General features: G+C 44.5%; 1 long non-coding RNA gene across 3 annotated transcripts; it reads right to left on the minus strand.

Moving 5' to 3' along the window:
- Positions 1-117: 117 nt before the first annotated feature.
- LOC140002571 (uncharacterized) lies at positions 118-19,579 on the minus strand. 3 transcript variants are annotated; one of them, XR_011809441.1, is made up of 6 exons: positions 19,044-19,579; positions 15,367-17,332; positions 9,411-12,162; positions 8,018-8,125; positions 7,359-7,897; positions 118-483 (listed from the first exon to the last, which is right to left on the minus strand). It is a non-coding gene; the product is annotated as an uncharacterized lncRNA (long non-coding RNA). The 3 variants fall into 3 exon arrangements; XR_011809442.1 differs by having other exon boundaries at positions 8,018-9,091; XR_011809440.1 differs by having other exon boundaries at positions 8,018-12,162.
- Positions 19,580-20,077: the final 498 nt, after the last annotated feature.

Consider the following 20,077-nt stretch of genomic DNA (forward strand, 5'->3'; position numbering starts at 1 on the left):
CGCTTTTGGCCCCAAAATCTTACCACCCTGTGAAGCCCCAGGCAGCAGGTGTGAGCCTGAGAGCCTGGTGGGCTTCTGGGCGGTGGTCTGAGTGTAAAAACAACATAAACGTCATGATCTTGTATGGTGCCCTTCATTTCAGGCTCTCAAAGGGGTTCGTGGAACACAAATGGGGCTTGGTGACACCTCCCTGACACAGATGGGGTTGTCCCCGGCCTTTCCAGGCTGAACAGGTCATAGGGCAGGAGTTGCTACCTCCACAATCACTGGGTTCCTGTCACCAGCCTTTTCTCCCACATCCTCCGCCGGGTTTAGGTTGAAAAGGTCCTCAGCATGCCTTCCTCAGCTCCTCTCGTAGGGCAGGTAACTAGGAAATTACTGAAGAGCACCAAGTGTGAAGCGCTACAACCACTTCTTTTCTCACTGGAACTGGAGGCAGCAGCAGCTACACACCGGCTCTCTGACTCCAGCTGGCACGGGCTGCTAAGAAAAGAACATAAAAAAGATGGCAAGATCACAGTGATATTTCCCCAGGCTTATCTTCCAGCCTTTGCATTTATATGCTCCATGTGTATTTCTGAATATCATTTCTCAGTCACCTGCAGGAGCTTCCCTAGATGTCTTAAGTGCTGTCTTTCAGAATTTTGGCTTCAGTGTTTTCCTCGATAATGTCTGATTACACAGAAACCATAGGTGCAGTACATCGATTACTGAGGCCAGTCCTACATCAGCATCACTCCATGGACTTACTCCTGGCCTCCAGCAGGGATGGCAGTGGGACTGGTCCTCTGAACATACGAGTAGGAAGGGCCATCCCCTGCAAGGCCTGAGAACCAGGGAGGACAAAGTAGAATCACAGAATCATTAAAGTGAGCAAGAGCAGAACCAGAAGGGGGTAAAAAAACCTGCCCTCCTCTTTCTGAAGAGCAGTAGGACTTCATTAGTATTTAATTACTAGTATTATTGCCTTCTTTAATCAACATTTGAGTCCTTCTCTGGCAAATACATCATGTCTCGGGGCAATTTCAAGGTGTGATTATCTTCAAAGGCTTAAAAGCTGGCTGAGACTGCAGCATTTGTGTTTTATTGGAATGCTCTTGCTATCTCCTTGGAGAGGAGCACCACACCCTTGCTGCACACCGCGTCCCTGGGGTGCCAGGCAGGAGGACGGGGTGACCGGTGCTCACTTCTGGGGCAATTTAAAGGCTTTTGCGTTGACCACTGGCATAAAGTATTTTAAAACCTAGATAAATAAAAACGTACTTCCACCCTAGTTTCCAATTCATTCTGTAGTTGAGTCATGTTTTATTATCAATTTAACTGACCTATAGTTTAGGTTTTTATAAATAAAATTCACGTCTTTCAGAACTACATCTAGAGAGTCTGCTCTGTAGAATATCTCTATACTGCTGGAAGGATGTAGGATAATTTACTTCTTTATACAAGCCTGCCATCTAGGCAAATCTTTGTTATGAGTTACTATAAAAAGGTTAGTGATTGCTTTAGCTTAAGCTTGGTTTTACCATTCACTTATATATGTGTATTTATCAGAGCAGTCAGTGCTTCACTATTTATAGAGAAGAAAAATAGTCCCTGTTTGCACCACGTGTCTTCTGACCTGATTCAAGGTGCAGTTAGGCCAAGACGTTAGGCTGCGTTACAGCCTCCTTATTTTATTCCAGTGATCTAAAGGGAATAAAGAAGCTAATAAGGGCAGTCTTTCCTTCTCTTTTTTCTTCACACCTCCCAAAATAGTGTATGGGCAGCAGGGGTTGAAGAATAGCCTGGTGTCACACTGTTGTCTCTAAATCCCATCACAGAGAGTTTATCTGTGGGAAAGAGATGTCATTGCACTGCTGTACTTTGATTTTCACTTTTTTTTTTTTTTTTTTCCTATCAGAACAAGCCCTGTTGGCAACCTTTGCAACACATGGGCTGCTCTAGTTTAATCTAGCTTAAACCAAAGACTGACCAGACACACGACTGCCTTGGAAAATATGATACTAGTAGTGTCTTTAAACCACCTCTGGTTATCTCTGTGTGACAGATTAGCACAGACACAACTTGGGAAAGGTGTACTTGAAGAAGAGATTTAGAAATGAGAGTATAACTGGGGGGGGGGGGGGGGGGGAGAGTTTCAAGGAGAAAGGAATGGAAGAGAGACGGTGAAGAGAAAATACAGAGGAGGCATTGAGTGAAGTTAAATGATGGCAGGCATTGAGGATACTCGAGTCATTACACAGGGGCAGGACTGGGCTAAATTGCACATTGAACATAAAATCCAGCAGCTTTCATTTGGGTGTAGCTTTCATTTGGCTGTAGTGGCTGTTCTAAAGTTCTCCATTCAGCAGTAATACCATGCTCTCTTTAGCCCTGTTCTTTAAGCAGGGGGGATGTTACCTATATCCCAACAATTACATTGCCCCTGTTCTTCCGTGCTTTTAGCAAACAACGTCATTAATCCTTGTGTCCAGTCCACCTCCAGTCTCACTGGGGAAACAAGTACTGCCTCAGGGCATGCACACCAAGGATGCTCCATGCAGTGAGGCAGCCACCCAGGCATGCAGGGAGGAGGGAAGGCCCAGGAAGGACCTCAAGAAGTTGGGAGCAGCAGCAGCACAACCTAGCTCATGTGCTAAGTTTGCAACACAGGGTGCTTATCATGCAAATCTCTCTATTTTCATCTACAGCGCTGTCACCTTCAACTACAAGGGACATGCCCCTGGCTGTGTGAACCTGCACAACCCCAGTTACAGGAGGTTCATCGTGCCATACACTGTGCAGATGCACATTGTAAGGACCAGTCCCTGTCCCAAAGTGCTCATATGGCCAGTAAGCAAGGAGAGTGAAGGTGAGATAAAATGTCCAGGCAGAAGAATAACAGCAGGTCACGGGCATATAGGAAAAACAGGTTTCTATATCCACAGCTTTTGAATCTGGATAGAAATCATCAGCTTTACTGATACACCTTTTGTCTGACACCCCGAGCCCATAGCTATCATGAACCAGGACGACTTCAGCTCTCTGCTTCAAAACAAAGATCCTACCATCCCCAGAGGAACTGAATTAAATCAAGCTCTTTCTGCCAGACTCTGACGTAAAAGAGACTTGACAGAGTTCCCGACCACGAAGCAGCTTGCTGCATCTTGCTGCAGAAGAGGTTTCTGTTCCAGGCTGGTCACAGCCTGATCCAGATACACTGTGCAGCTTTCCCCCAGAATGGCAGCTTTCCCTGTGCAGGAGCTAAGGGAAAGAAAAAAGAAAAAAAAATATTGCTTAGAAATTCATATGGTGGGTAGCACGTAAGTAAAGATATACAGGATTTATAGGGGAACTCTGCCACAGAAACCCATAGCATGCTGCCTGAAATCAGGTACACGCAGCTGCATTCACATTTAATCACAGGCACGTGTGCAGCTTGTGAATTCCTGGCTGCTTTGCATCAAAGGCACTCCAAAAAGAGACATCAGGCGCTGTTGCCCGGAATTATTTCATTTGCTCTTCACTAACTGACTTTGAGATGCATCAGGAAAGGTTCACAAGTAGGTCACGCAGGCTTTCTTAACCCCCTTCTTCACTTGGATGGTTCCAGCCTCCCTGTGATGTCTTTCTCTTCCAGAAAGCAGAAATTGCAGCAAGGCCAGTTCTTCAGGCCCTGCTGCAGGGAGCTGGATACGCTCCTGGCCCATGCTTGCAGCGTTCTCCCTTTGGATCAGAATTCCCGTGTTGATTTTTAAGGCGAGCAGCACAGATCTGTGGACTTTTGCAAGAGGACAGTGCAGGTCTGAACCTGTGTCCCTCATGCAGCTAACAGCACTATTGCCTGCCAACAGAAAGTCCCCTTTCCTACAGGGCCTATGACCAAAGCTTTTAATCACTAATTCTGGGAAATCAGCTGGAGCTGGCTCACCATAAAATGCAAATCATCCACCTTCTGGATATGTGCTTTTCAAGTGCCATTTTGAAAAATCTTTCCCTTGATTTTTTGTCGTTTCTTATTGGTTGATTTATTTTTTAATTGCTGGGTGTTTGTCAGGGTATGGATGTTTATCTTCCTTTTAGCTACGCTGGCGTAACGATGTTGCTGAATCGTGATTTGTATCAGCAAGAGCAAAGCAAATCTGCTCCTCCTCTCTGAGTATCAATCCTTTGCTCTGCCAGATATATCGATTGTGCTGTTTGCCAACATTCCCTTCTTCTCTACAGCCAGCAACAGGCCCCGATCCTGCCTAGTCGACTGAAAAACAATAAGACCATTCATCTGCACAGTTATTCACTTGGATAAACGTTTGCAGAGATACAGTCTGACTGGGACATGCCCCTCATTTGAACGGTTCTAAAAGGTGGATTTGTACAACACTTGGATTTTTAACCCATTTATTAAAGAGCTACAGAGACAGATTCTTAGCAGGAGTGTAGTAGTAGTGCTCAAAATGGCTTCAGTTTGGCTTCCTTGCCTTATAGCAGATGGAGAGTTTTTCCTGTCTTTTTTCACCCACAACACAGTCCCAAGTACCAACATGACATTTAATTTTAGTACTATGGAATTTACTAAAATAAAACCTTATATGCGTTAACACTTTTCATAATGTGCGGCATGGCCTTCTCCAGTCATCCTGTTTTATTCCCCTGCTATGCCGCAAAAATTATTTTCTTTTTATTATGTAGCTTAAATCATAGAGCTACACTCAATTTACGACCCTCATAACTCTGAGGGGGGGGCAAGAAGAAATATCAGTGCAATAAAAGAGTGGAGTGTGAACACTGTCAGAATGTCTCATCTAGGATTTGTGTGGTATAAAACTTTCCTGAAAGAATTAAAGCATATGCTTAAGTGATCTTATATTTGGCATTTTTAATTAGCAACAGCTCAGCAATGATGATGCCGTGCTGTCTGATGAGATTGGGTCAGGTGATACATGGTTGTGTGGTGTGGCATCTTAAATAGGAATCACCTTATGGCAAGTCGGAGCTGTTTCGATATCACATTTAAAGAAATCGCTTCTCAGGGAAAGTTGATTGGTTTCATAAGAGAAGCAGCAGGGTTTTGAGGACTCCTGTGTGGGAGAATGGGAACAATGGGCAGCTTGAGATCATATCCATTTCAGTTTCTTTTCTTTTATTCTTTCGATTAATATTCGTGTATGTGCGTATTTCTTATGAAAAAGGATGTAAGCATACTTGAAAAGAAAAGTGATTTCACGTGGCCTGAAGAACTCAAAGCGGCATGCATGGCCAGAAGGCTGTACCTTGCCCTCCAAACCATGAACAAATTCCTTCCCCTGTTCCTCTGGAGTTATGATTTTAATGGCAAGGCAGGAATATTTGGTTGAATACCACAGATGCAAGATTTCCGTAAGCAGTTTTGCTCCAGTAACCACCTCTGTTTTTCTTTTTCTTCCTTTTCCCCTAGTAATCCACTTGTGCACTTGCACATTTGCAGACCTGGGGTTTAGTTTGGCAGCTCACCCATGGTAGAATCTGTTCCACACAGACGATCCCGAACTGTTGTGTCCCAAGAGTTTCTTGTTCAGAAGATGTTTCATGGAACTTCTCCCACTGTTTCAGGACTTCGTAGGAAAATCTTCTCAATATTTAGCTCATGGAGGTGAGCTAAACTGATATTTATGAAGGGAATAAAAATCCTGATTTGAATTTAAGTATCGGTTTAAGGAAAAATGAGATTGCCATTCAGCAGGAGCTCACTGATTCATCAACTGCACACATTTCTTCCTTGCCTAAGAGTCTTGTTAAAACCAGACTTGGAAAATAGGCAACAGGTGAATGAGACCTCATGAAAAAAAGAAGCAGCCATTTCTGTACATTTTTATCCAATTAATGTATTTTACCTGAAAACCAAGATTGTTGGACTTTCCTTGTTGGCCTTGTAAGGCCAATAGAGAGGGGAGAATTTAGGTTACAACAGACCGCTGCATCTCTAGAGGAGTCGTTGTTATTTAACATCTCCAGAGCCAGAAGTGTTTGCTTTGCTGACCAATACTAGGTTGTACCATTCATGTTTAATGAAAATGTCAGTTCTGCTTGAAACTGTGTTCTCGGTTTGTTGCGTGCTATTGCACGATAGTTTTTAGCAGTAAGATGGAAAGCTTTGATGAAATATTTAACAGATATCTTTTTAAAAAAATCACAGTACCCTTTAAGCTGAAAGATATGTCTACAGTAACATCCACTGTAGAGGTGAAGGTCTTACAGGGAAAGAAGGATCTTAATTTACTGGCCTGCAGGGAATAATTTACTTGGAGATTCACCCATTTTCTATCCTGTGGAAGTTTAAACTGTATTTTGCTGTATTGATCTTCAGCATTGCATTTCCTTCACTTGAGAATGGTGTGGAACAATAATGTGAATATGGATGAAAAGGTCATCAAGTGTCAGGACAAGCCAGCCTGCTTCCATAGGGTCAACCGGGGGGGGCAGCTTTAATTATTTATAGCATACAAGCCATCAGCTGGAGATTTATGTGCTTGCCAAGCATTTTAAAAGAAGTCATCAGAGCAGTATTTTTTTTTTCTTTGGGGGAAACAGTTGGATTAGCAGCACCACAGAAGAATTAAAGTCACCAGAAGGAGACCTTCAAAGCAGCATTTTCAAGATGGAGGAGTAGCAGATTCATTACTTTCATAAGTAATTACTTTCAATTTTTTTTTTTTATGGATTCATAAAAGCGTCAGTATACTTCGGAATAATCTTCTTTAGTCAGCAGGTGCGTGAACTTCCGTGCTCTCCACATTCATTAAATCATCTTAAAACCCTGCAAAGTATGTGTGCTAACTGCACACACGTGCTCAGGGCTGTCCTTTTCACCAAAGATTTTATCTTTTTTACCTTCATCTGTTTCAGGCAAACAGTGATTCCTACTGACACAAACTAAGGTAAGCTGGGCACAGATTGTCGTACCATTTAAGCACTCGTGAGCTAGCCTAGGTGACACAAGAGTGAAAGTTTCAGGGTATTTTCATGATGGCAAAGCTAGCTCCTGAAAACATGTTGTGGGTAGGTGAGATAATGGATTGAAGAAAGCAAACTGACATCTGACCAAGTACCAGAGGTACCACAGCGTTGGTTATCTGCAGAACATAAAGCAAGAGTGTGTTTCTACATACACAGGCAGCTTTGTTTAAATTGTCCAAACTACCTCTCACCTCTGCCAAGTTTCACCGGGCTGAAATATTTTTGGAGTTGAATAAAATTCTGGGCCCTTTCAATACCTAACACGTGGGATGGGTGCCGCTGGGAGATACCTGCACCATCTCGCTGGCGTTGTTAGTATCAGCGTGTTTGGGGATGCACTGCATTTTCTGCAGGAAAAGCTTTAGAATAAATAACTCTGAACTTACTGCATCTGTCCACTGCACAGGGCCTTGTTGTAGTTCACCAGGTCTAATACTGGAGGTGTAGAAGCTCTCAGAGGAGGTTTAGAGGTGGGTAGAGCCATCAACCAAACTACTTTTCCTTTCCTTGGAGCAGAGCAGATTTGTGCAGGTTTCTTCTTTTTCACTGGCTCACGTTTCTCTGTGGCACCAGTTCCAGAGTTCCAGAGAGAAGAGGAGGCAGCTAACACCAGCAAGCAGTGCCTCTAGGAAAAAAAACAGCGACTGGGACACCCATCACTGCTGTTCACACCTGCCCAACAGCCGACTACTAAGAGATGAGCACGAATTATGCTACTAAATCTCTCTAAAGGAGCTGTAGCCACCCTTTCTCCACTGGGACAAGCAGAATATCTTCTCCACTGCATCAGAGAGCAGAGCCTTCTCCATGTCACGTCACCATCTCAGTCATGTCTAGCCACATTTTGCCTTGCCACTAGCTGCTGTAGGCCAGATTTCTCCTCTTGGGATCTTAAGGAGATGTAGTAGAGCTTTCCGCCCACTCGCTGTGAGTTGAATTTAAATAGAGAGGCATTCATTAGCGCTGTATTCTGTCTTAAGTTCTCATTCACTCTCAAGGGTTATCTTTTCCAATCTGCATTTTAACATCAGACAGTTCTCAATACCTGGGTTTGCATATGCATCTGTTCAAACACGTGGTGGAGAGCAGAGGAGCCAACGCAGCACAGAGATGCCATGAAGAGGTCGTCCAAGTGGTCTACATTGAGACTGGACTGTCAGGAAAAAAAAAAAAGCAGGAGTGAAAGAAAATGAAAAGAGAGGAAGAAAGATGCTGAGGAGTGTATCGTTGGGTGTTATACAGGACTGAGAGGTGGAAACAGCAGGCAGGACAAGAGGGTTGTCCCACTTTGCAGCTATTTTCTTTCCTGTCCTCTCTGATGCCCAAGTAGACTGCAAGCATTTTGAGTCAGGGACTGTCTCCTGTACACTGTACTACACACCGTGCTTCTCAGCACTCCTACAATACAAATCATCACTCAACAGAAGCTCATGTATATTGGGAAAGGATGAAAATCAAATCCCTCTGAGACCCTAGGGAAACTGGAGATAACTCCTCATTAAGCTTTAAAAAATAAAGGCAATAAAGATAGGATGAGCAAGAGATGGTGATATAGTTAAGGGTGACTGTGTTTATAATTTCTCTCTTTGATGGCTGGTAATAGCTGAGCACAAAAAAAGAAATTAAGCCATGTCTTTTACTCCAATGATCACATTTACTAGAAGTCCTCTTATTAGCATTAGGGGAAGATGAATAGGAAATTCTCCAGCGTGTAGTCTGACTGGTCCCAGGATGTGCTGTTCAGCAGCAAGCTGACCACGTGGAACACGTCTGGACAAGGAGAGGAGCTGAGGTTAACCGCGCAGAGAGCTCACGGTGCCCTTCCACAGTGAATTCAGCAAACTTTATGCTAATATCTTCTGCACGTACTTGAAGGCAGAGGAAAGAGCAATGCAGCAGTGGACTGGCAGGACAAAAGGACTTTTGACATTTCCAGTTAATAGGTGAAAGCATTTTGAACTCTGATGAGTGTGCTGGCCATTCATTTGCCAGGTTTCTTTGTTCTACCCTGAAGGACAAAAAGCCAGGCAGAAGTGTGGTTCTTGCTTCCTCTCCCCCAGAGCTCAGCCTTTGCAAACACAAATGGGCACAACAGCTTTCCAAGAGATGACACTTCCTGCTTAAAAGCAAAACCAAAACAAAACAAAAATCAACATCCCAAATGCCTATCTTTAAAGTGATGCTTTTTGTTTTTTTTTTGTTAAAGAAAAAGGGACGGAATCGGAGGGTGAGACCGACTGTATGATTCCTCATATGACATGGAGCCGCGTGTGCAGTGAACAGGAGGAGAGATACAGCACTCCCAGCACATCAACCTCCGAGTGCCAGGAGTGTCCAGGAAGAGAGAAGCCAGCATGATGTAACCTCACCCACATGAATGGGTGGCGGTACCTTCAGAGCCCTAATCACAGGATCCGGCCACAGGCCGTAGTCATTACCTGCGGAAGTGCTGATCTCAGTGGCCACTGGGCACGGCCTCACTCTGCAGGCTCGTAGTCTGTGCCATTTCTGGGCTCTGTTATCAGAGTTAAGCCATTTTCTTCCGTCTCGGTGCTGCAGCTGGTTAATTTTTTACATTAGAAACACTCAGAATGGATGGTGCCTAGAAAACAGCTTTTAAAAACACCAGATGAAAAATGCCCGCTGTTGTAAAATAAATTGAAGAATGCCATTGGCTTAAGGAAAGTACTTTGTCGCCTTTCACACTAATTTAAAACTTGAACTGAAGCCATCTTTAGCGTTAACAAAATCCATCAGACCATACGCTGTGTCAGTCACTGCCCCTTGCAATCTCTGAAGGCATTTTGGCATCCAGTAGCACAGACACTGACATCCGGGGAGGCTGAGTTCATCCCCGAAGGTCCTTTAGGATTTCATACTGCTGCAGTCTTGAACAATCAGGTCCTAAATCGGTGACAAGTACATCAGACAGAACAGGGAATAAGCTGGCATTTGGCTCTAGCTTACATGAACATTGCTAGATGGGAATGGTGAAATTGTTGATGATGATGTGAAGAGGGCCGAGGTGCTCAGTAAATATTTTTGTTCTGAATTTGGAAACGAGAAGAATCGTGCACTGATGTCATGAGGACAATGCACTTTCCATCCCATTAGTAACCAAGGAGGCTATTAAACAGCATTACTGGAGACAAATATTATTACCTTACCAGGTCCAGGCAACTGGCAGCCTTACAGCTGAACCAAAGCAGATCTAAGGATCTCTGCCCCTCTCCCACTTCATCCTGGAGGACTGCAGACATTTTAGAGGACTGGAGAAATGCTGCATTTGGATAAATCATTAAAAAAATAACTAGGGCAACTAAATAATTTTAAGCCAGTTAGCAATTCTGGGCAAAGTAATGAAATGCTAATACAGAAATCAGCAAATAGTATCAGTGTGAATAGCATGGGCCAACGTGGTTTATGGGGAAAAAAAGTCTTCTGAAAGAAACTTGACTTTCCCTTTTCATTAAATTATTGGTTTCGTTGATAACAGCGACAAAACAGATGCAAGCTATTTGTCTTTTGTGGATTGTTCAATCATGCAATCCTCTCACTATAAATCATGGCAATATCTAATAACATAAAAGTCCAAGGTAAGTGAATTAAGAACTGACTAATTGGCAAGTCTTAAGTAAAATACAGCTCTCAGTGAAGACTTGCCAGGAAACAGAAGTGTAGCCAGGTTCTGATACTGCATCCAACACCACTTAACTTCATTTTCTAAGGTGAGGGCTTTGTGCAGCTTGTGTAAAATAGACTCCAATTAAAAAAATTGTGATGTCATGATTCATAGGAATGCTCACTGAAGCTGGTTTGTACCACTGCCTCCTCTGCAACTGGCCTGGCCTGGGCCTAAAATGGAAAAATGCCACTGTATAACCAGATGGCAGCTCAGGTATATGAAATCCAGGCCAGGAGCTCAGCCCTGGGACCTCTCTCCCTGCTCGGGCAGAAATGACAAATGATGTTGTTGGACTCAGAAGCAAGTCGGTCTGAGCAGTTCCCCTGCAGCCTGGCTTTGGCATATGTGCAGCACCCCCAAATCCCCCTCTCACACTCTCTGCTCTCCAGAGATGGGACATCTTCTCATGGGTTTCCTCCTGGAAACCTCCCAGCACCGTGTGTGCTGACGCAGCTTCAGGGACCCAGGGGAGCGCACGAGACGCAGAGTTTGGGATTATGGGTTTCAGTCATCAAAACAGTCATGCTGGGAATATTTAGCACAGCTGAGTGCTTCGTCTCTGCTCTGACGGCTTTTGCTGGACAGCATAAAAATAGAAAGCTGGGAAGTAAACATGGACATGTTATCGTCCTTACAGGGTGAGATTTCACATCCCTGAGAACTCAGGCTCCAAATTTCACTTCTGGGGCAGGAAGAAAGGCAAGAGAGGCTTTGAACACCCTCATGCAGTAAGAATAGATCCCTGGAAGTCTATTTATATTAGCAGAGGGGCTGACCGTGTGCATTTATTCTGCTCTGTGTAATTAGCACCATTGCCTCCTGGTAATTGTTTTACTCTCCACCAAAGATTACACAGCCATTAACCTGGAAGGGAGAGAAAAAGAAAAAGTAGGGGCATGTGGGAAAGGCTTTGAACACCAAATTCATTCACCAGTTAGGAACAAAAGAGCATATTTAGAAGGTTAATTAACAAAAAATCTGTCTCAAGGCAACTGCAGCTTACTACTAATGGATACCATGAAAATTCATAAATTTGCTGCTGCAAACGAGGGTTTGCTGACTCCAGACTGCTGCATTGGGCTCTTCCCTCTCTGCTCCTTTGCAATACAATGGTAAGTGATGTCCAGAAAATCCCCTTGTTCAAGCAAAGGGCTAAACTCACGCTGACTTGACCGAGGGAAGTTTTTGCATGCTGTGTCCTGGTCTATCACAGATGCGCGTCGCCTCGTGTGCAGAGCAGTTTGAACAGCAGTCCTTGATATTGGAAGGGGAACTCAAAGCCTAAATTTAGACCTAAAATTTGCACTGCCAGATGCTTTTTGGGCAGCACACCAGCCTTTGCATAGCTCTCATTGCAGTACGGTTCACACTATGCAGGTTCTTGGTACCCAGGGACCACCAAAGGCAGCCACAAGCAGCAGAGTCAGTGCAGGATGAGCAAGAGACCCAAGAGGAAGAGGCCAGCGAGGCAGCAGCATGGCTCTGGCCACAGCTCAAGTCAATGCCTAGAGAAAAAAAATAAATAATAATAAAAAAAAAATATATCTGTCCTTCTTCTCAGCATGACCAGCCATTCACAGCTCAGAAACCATCTGCATGCTTTCTCTCCACAGGTTTCTCTCCTGTTTCAAACTTGCCCGGTGTCTCCTTGGACTCTGGATAATTTTTATCATTTGCCTGTGTGGCAAGGGGTTTCACAGCTGAGCACGCAGCATTGCACTGAAGAGACACAAAATGTGTAGGGTACAGAGTACAGTGGGCTCCCTGTTACCTTTGAAAATAGGGGGAATTTAGGAGATTTATATTTGAAGGGCTCAGTGTATTTGGAGGCGGTTATAGATCAGCCTGTGCTGAGTTTTCCTGCAGGCCTCTGTGCAATTACTGTGATTTCTTGGCGCAGGGTGCTAATGATTCACCTGAGTTGAGTCATACACGAGGCGATGTGGCTCTGGAAAGCTTCCCACTGCAATCGCTGTGCTCAGCAAATCTGGGAGGTGAATACAAAGGATCTTGCGATTGCTAAGCCTTCTAGGGAAAAGGAGAGGCTTAAAAGGAGTTCAGCAGTCACCTGCGCTGATCATAACCATTGCCTTTGTAAATCAAATCTCCTTTGCTGGAATAAAGCAGCTTCTGGGTATCTGGGACCTGAAGGGAGCTGTCATAGCTAGGAGGCTGGGTTTGGAGGACCGGGTGGATGTTTGGAAAGTGACATGGAAATCCACAAAAATGAGAGAAGCCAAGGAGCAAAGAGCAGCACAGAAGTGACTCCAGCACCCACCCTGCTGCATCGGCCATGGGGCAAATGGCCTAGGCCTGGGGATGGCAAAAGCTGGTTAGAAAAACAAAAGGCAGAGATGCAAAGGCAGAGGTAGCATCAGCACCCGATGTGATGCCTGTTTTGCTGGGCACCTAAGGCACTGTTGCTCTCAGCAGGGACCAGTGGAAAGCAGAGCAGGGCTACAAGATTTTCCATCGGGTTGGATGAATAACTCCAGCAACCTCTCCCCTTCCCTCTGTTATGCAGCAGCACTGCAATCTTGATCAAGAACTTGTTCAGAGGCATTTTAATGGGCCAGTGACACATCCTTTGGCCCCACCTGTGGCCACTCATGACGTACGGTGGTTGCAATGCCCCTGCTGCCCACACTGCCTCACCAAAACTACGGCTGGTATAAACCAAAAGCTATCTCGTGCTCCTGAGGCAGGACTACAGCGGGTTACCGGGGTACACGGGAGTGGGGCAGGAGGCGAGCAATGAGCCCTGCAAGTCCATGGTCAATATTCACATTTACCTACAACGCACAGAAGAACCCTGGCTGCAGGCAGGAGTGCATTAGCTCAGTCTGCAGTTGAACTGGCAGCTTGAACAGGCAAACATAGAGCGGTCTTGGTGACACGAACATTTCTGGTTTAGTTTTCAAGCTCTGTGTGGCTTGAACCCGTTTATCCTGTGTCTAGCTCCGTGATCTGATTAAATCACAAGTCAGCAGAAGAAGTAAGCTCAAAACTATGATGTTTGCCCACCAGTTCTCTTGAATGTATTCAAAAAGTTTGCTTATAAAAAACTGTACATGTTCTCCCAAAACCACCACAAGAGGAAGCCAGAAGTAGCCCTGCCAACCTCACCTATAAAAGGTATTATGTCAACCGAGCACAACGTTTTGTGGTTTCAGTCCTCTCCAAGATTTGTAATGGGCTGTGAACTTGTTCCTCCATATATCTGATCACATCGAGAGATATCCATACTTAGAAAATCATTTGGACAGTGCCTAAATGAAATAAGGGATTTTAAGACTCCCTTGTGTATTATATGCTTTCTAAGTTTCTGCTTTTGCTGTGATTTCTTCAGCTGTTTTTACACTGATTCTGCACAGGGCAGCACATGAGCACCACATTTACTAGTTTCAAATAAAAATGCATAAGTATTTGTATACTCTAGGGTGTGCTAAATCAAACAAATAAGCAAAACCCACAAAGAATCTTTGAGAATGTGAACTCTATTCTTTTGAAAACTAAATAAACTTATTGTAATGCAGTTCACCAGTAAAGGCGGCTTATATCCACCTGGCCATCTTTTCTTCCAAAAAATAAACACAAGACTTGCCACAATCTCTTTTATATGGAGAACTCTGCCTTTGTGAAGGATAGAGATGGGTGAGGAGTTGTGTCTCATAGGATGCCAGTATAATTAAAGAGGCAGAAACGAAAGTGGAAATTGCATCTTCACCTGAATGATTACACCTAGGATGCAATACAGAGGTGAAACAAGAGCAGGGAATGCCTTAAAGTGAGCCCTCTTGTGACTGTCACAGTTGCTGTGGGATACACAGATGGTCAGTTCCTTTCAGACCACTCACTCAAAATTACCTTATTCATTTTTCTTACTGCTCAGTATTTTATGTTCCTCCCTTGAAAAACACATGCTCTCAAATTTCAGGTCCTTTTCCCTTCCCCATTTCACTTTTTTAATATAGACTTCTTTACATGCACTATAAAGCTACCTCCCAGGTTGTGCGTGGTTCTCTGTTGTCCTCAGGCAACCACAACACAAAACCCCACAAACAAACGGCTCAGCCTCTACCTTGAAAACTACTCTGGGCTTCTCTTTCCTGTACTCATCCTTACAAGGACACCTTTCCAGCCCCAAGAGTTAGAAACTGTCCTTTTCCCAGCTCAAACTACTCATGGGACAGCCTGGCCCTGCTGGTCCTGCTGCCACCAGTGAAGAAAGAAGCCAGTCCCGTCACTCTCCCTGGTGCACTGCCCTCATGCCACAGTGTGGTCAGAGACCCTGGCAGCTCCAGTTTGCATTTCTTTGGCTCAAGAGTTGATGGTGGAAGAGCATACACCATGACAGACTGGAAATACTCATCTCTCCTCTTCCTTACTGATGCTTCACACCCTGGGTACTCCTTGGATACTCCTTGCCTGTGCTATTGCCAAATTCACAATACACATTAAAAAAAATAATATATATATATATATATATATATTAATATATATATATATATAAAATTGTTTTAGTCCAGAACAGGTCTTCAATAGCAAGGCTTCTCCCTTTTGTGGCCACACCAGCTTCAAGAGCTCCTCTCTCATTGCATCCTCCTACATTGACCTTCCTTTCACACAAAGGACCAGACATAGCAAAGTATCCCAGGCAAAGACTCACCAGCATCTGTACCGTGGCTTTCATCCTTCCTTATACTTACTGGAAATACATCCCCATCCTTACATCCTCAGAGCAAACACACCACCATCAGGGCCATGCCACGTTGTAGATCTTGGACCTGCGCTTGGATGAAGCACTGAGGTCTTCTCCTTCTCAGTCTTTCCCGAGTGTCAGGGACCAGTTTCGTGGCAGAAGCTCCGTTGTTACTGCAGAAGTTCAAGCTCAGGGCAACTGAATTTCATCCCCTTCTTCTCCTGCCATCCATACTCTACTAAGACATTCCAGCTTTACCCGTACCCACAACTGTTCCTCAGTCTCTTCCTGAAGGAACAGCCCCAGCAGCTTTCCCCCACTGCCAGTGCCTTCCCTGCTGCTCTCCTTCCCCTGACCAGTTCCTTACCCCACCAGAGCACTCCTACTAATTCCCACCTTAATGCATAATTTCCTGAATGGCACTTTATCAACTGCTCTGGGAAACCAGGCAGGCAATGTGTGGATGCTGTACCTCTTATCTGGAAGATCAGTTCTCTTATCAAAGAGAGCTAACAGGTTAGGCTGGCACGGCCAACTTTGGGTGATGTTATCTCATTTTCTATTGCTTCCATGGCAATAATTGCTCATCCCTTCAAAGTTTCTTTCAAAGCCTTTCATCCCACTGAGGTGAGATTAATCTCACCTGTGTCTGTCCTGATCTCACCCTTCCTCTTTACTTGTTTCAAGTTCGTGCACAAACGCTGTGCATTATTTGCCCTAATGTTTGCTCTTCTCCAAATCAGAGCATATGCGCTGCCTTCCTTTGCTGCAGAAGCATTCAGCAGTGTTTTTTGCTGCACCCTTTTAGCAGAAAGCAGTGACTACAAAACAAACACCCAGATCTCATGGACACAGTGCACGGGTACACACACAGAGTCAGGATTTCTGAAGACTTTCTGCAAAAGGAGCTGGCCAGAATAAATGAGATCCATGATAGCACTGGAGAGGGGTTGCTTGCTAGCTGAGGAAAGCCAAAATGCTATGGCACGGTGGGGTGGGAAAGGAATATATAACATCATTTCTCCTGTCTGGGCCTTGGAAGGCAGTATTGTTGTTATTGGCCCACCTGAAATATTTATACAGCTCCCCATCGTCTTTTTGCTGAGCACTCATCAGCCCTTAATAGGGTTATTCCCTTCTGAGGCAGGGAAATTAACCTTTTTCCACTTTAAAGGAGAAAAAATAAGGCACAGGAAGACTAGAATTGTGTCATATAATACCATAATAGCATAGGTACACATAATAGCCATGTAATGGCTACTTTAAAATCTTTAGCTGCACTCTTCATTATGCACCATTTTTCAGAGTGCAATGAAAATAAAAATGTCCCAGTGCGGGAGAGTTGCTTAATGTTACCGAAATTGTGAAGTAGGTTTTCATGGCAAAAGAAGGAATCCCACAACCTCAAAGGTGGTTTACCTTACCTTTTCTAATTAGCAAAATTCATTCATAGTCAAAACACACCCCTCACAGACATTACTGTAACCTGTAAGAACATAGCATGAATTTTAACTCATTTTAAGATGTTTCTCTTCCATTTTTAAAACGTCCAATCACTTAAATACATTCACCATTATAAAGTGGATGGCTCCTAATTATGCTCAGTGTTTTATAGCTGAGAGCTACACAACCGTGCCATCTCAAGGCTTGGCCCCACAAGGTTGCTGGTGATGCTAACTCCTCCTGAAGCCAGCCCTCGGTGTTAGCAAGCACTTACCCTGTGTGTTTGCCTTTGCTTCCTGAGCTAACATCTTATATTGCCATTTACCATGAACTCCAAGAACGCTTTTGGTCCTTTGCCCTGACATCAATTTTTTTTTTTTTTTCAAGGCAAACAGGCAGGGAACATGAAGTATTACCTTAAATACACACTAGAGGTTGCTCTTGGGTCATCAGTGAGAGAGAAACGGCTTCCTCCTGCTCAAACGGCAGCGGTTCAAGATGTGTTTCGAGGCTCAGAAAGTGTTTCAAGGCTTTGAAAAGATAAGAAAAAAAATATTCACATAGGGACGAAAGTGTAATGTAAATGACAAAGCAGTGATAAAACCTTCTCCCTTTTGCCTGTGTAACTACATTACTGCTCAATATAATTTTAAAGTTTGCATGAATGCAGACTGAGACTTAGACAAGCACAGTATTTTTTATTTATTTTATTTTATTTTATTTTATTTTATTTTATTTTATTTTATTTTATATTTTATTTTTTATGTTATTCTATGTTATTTTATTTTATTTTATTCTAACCACCTATTCCTTACACATTACGTAGGCCAACTCTTATTTTTGCCAGAGAATACAGGACAAACATCAGTTAAAGACCATTTCTAAAGCCTCATCTACTGTTACTGCTATTGCTGGCATCGAGGAATAAAGGACAGGAGGAGGTCTGGGGTGGTTCTGCACGATGCCAAGAAGGAGAGGGCTCTTGTGGAGGCCAGCAGAAGGTTGGAGCACACACTGATCACCCGAGTGATCCTGCTGATTTCTCTAAAATCCCCCTTTTCATCAAACTGCCTAATTTTAAGTACGGAAACAGTTGCAATGCACTGGAACAAATTTGGTGTAATGAAACACCTGGGTGCAAACGCAGGCTGTCAGGTGAGCTCTAAACTAAGAGTAGAAAAAAAAAAAAGATTTTAGATGAAGGGTTTGCCATTTCAGGGGGAGCTGGGAAACCCAAGGGGATTTTTATTGTTGATTTTTTAAAAAAAGTCCTGGCATTCTCAAAACAAAAGAGAAAGGAACCCCACCACCACTAAATGCAATGTTAATTTCAACACAAGGTGACATGAGGAGGCCATGTGGGTAATACCACGCTGAAACTCCAGCTCTGGTGGCTCTTCAGGGGACCAGAGCTTGTGTGGCCATAAGAAAGGAACCAGGCTTGCTTCATCCTTCGCCTTTGACTTTCCTGTCAGCAAACCTTACTTCAGACACAAAACCTCCTGGGCTTTGACCCTGCCTGAGGGGTGGACATTTTGAGGAAGGCTCCATACCAGGTGCTTTGGGTTATTTTGCGCCGCTGGTGATGTACAGGGACAGCACCCCAGGGCGACACACACCTGTCTCACAAAAACCCACGGAGGAAGAGTGAAACATTTCTCATTCCCTGAGCAGCACAAGTGCAAACCAGAGGTCTAACCAACATGGGCCATCTGTGAGGGGCCCAAGGTAGGAGCTGCCTCCTTGCCTCCACCAGGCACCTCAGGACAAAGGGTAATGGGCTTTAACCAAAACAGAACAGATTAGGTCAAGATGTAGATTAGATATAAGGTAGATATTCTTTCCCATGAGCGCAGTGAGGCCCTGGCACAGGTTGCCCAGAGAAGCTGTGGCTGCCCCATCCCTGGAGGTGTTCAAGGCCAGGCTGGATGGGGCTTTGGGCAGCCTGGGCTGGTGGGAGGTGTCCCTGCACATGGCAGAGAGCTGGAACTGGGTGATCTTTAAGGTTTCTTCCAACCCAAACCATTCTGTGATTCTGTGAACCCCCTAAGAAATGCATACACAGACCCATCAAACCCAGTCCCCCATGGTGCTGGTGCAGGCCCAAAGAGGAAAGTACTGTTAACTGTACTGCTGCTGAAATGCCTTCCCTTGGAAAGGTCGTGCTACTGAGCAAACCTGTGGTAGGAAAAACAATTATTAAAGCAGATTACCAATGTAACTGGTAGTTGTGATGCTCACCTGTGACTTCAGGTTGCAATTCAAGACCTTGCTGCAATCCACAGACGTCCTACATCACTCAGACTGAAGCTGAAACTTCTGCTCTGGACCTCACAATCCTGATGTGAGCTTGAACCTTTTTCTTTGGAAAATCTGTTTCCCATATAAATCCCCAGATACCCTTTCCTCCCCCGAAGACGTGCTAAACGCTTGGTGCAAGCATCTCCATGTGGTAACAAATCCCAAAGGCTAATTGTGTGGAAAAGCATTTCCTTTCATCAGTTTTAAATTTTCTGCCTCTTAGCACTGACTGCACCCTTTTCCTTGCCTCACAGGAAAGCAATGCTCCATGCACGGAGCTGGAAAGGGCCCAAGACCACCGATTCATCCCGTGAAGACCAGCGGGCTGCCAGCAGCCTTAAACAACTGTTGAGCACCAACACCAACAAATTCCAAACAGATTACCTAAAAAGGGAAAGGCCAAAACCCATTTCTGGGCTACAAAAAGCAGATTCCTCCAACTGTTGTTACGGTGAGTAACTCAGCTTGTTTGCAGATGACAGGCAGAGCGGAGCTGTCAGCTGCTGGCAGGAGGAAAACACCCGAGCCATCGGAAGTTGTGCCGTTTTCCTTTATTTTGCCTGTGTAGTTGCTAACATCACAGCTTTTCTGAAGAAAACACCAAATCAATCTTTTTTTTTTTTTTTTTCTTTTTTTTAAACTTGGGAATGAAGCAACAGCTACTGTGACTTCCCACAGCAGCATCTCTAGGCTGTATGTACAGTGAGAGGAGATTTCCTCCTCCTTCCCCAACTTCTCTTTGTCCTCCCAAGCCTCTGCAGGCTGGCAGCTCTGAGGACACCGGTGACTCCTGGGCATGACACAGCCCAACGTGTGCTGGGCAGAAGGGCCAGCATCAGAAGGGTTGGATGCACGCCCGTGCACGCAGCCCAGCTTTCCGACCTCCCTACTGCCCACCAAGCATGCTCTAGAAATTTGGTGTCAGAGATGCAAGGAAGGGAGCAGCAGAGCCTGCCCCACAGGGCTTGCTGAAA

Source organism: Anas platyrhynchos, chromosome 5, assembly GCF_047663525.1.
Source record: "Anas platyrhynchos isolate ZD024472 breed Pekin duck chromosome 5, IASCAAS_PekinDuck_T2T, whole genome shotgun sequence".
Lineage (NCBI taxonomy): Eukaryota > Metazoa > Chordata > Aves > Anseriformes > Anatidae > Anas > Anas platyrhynchos.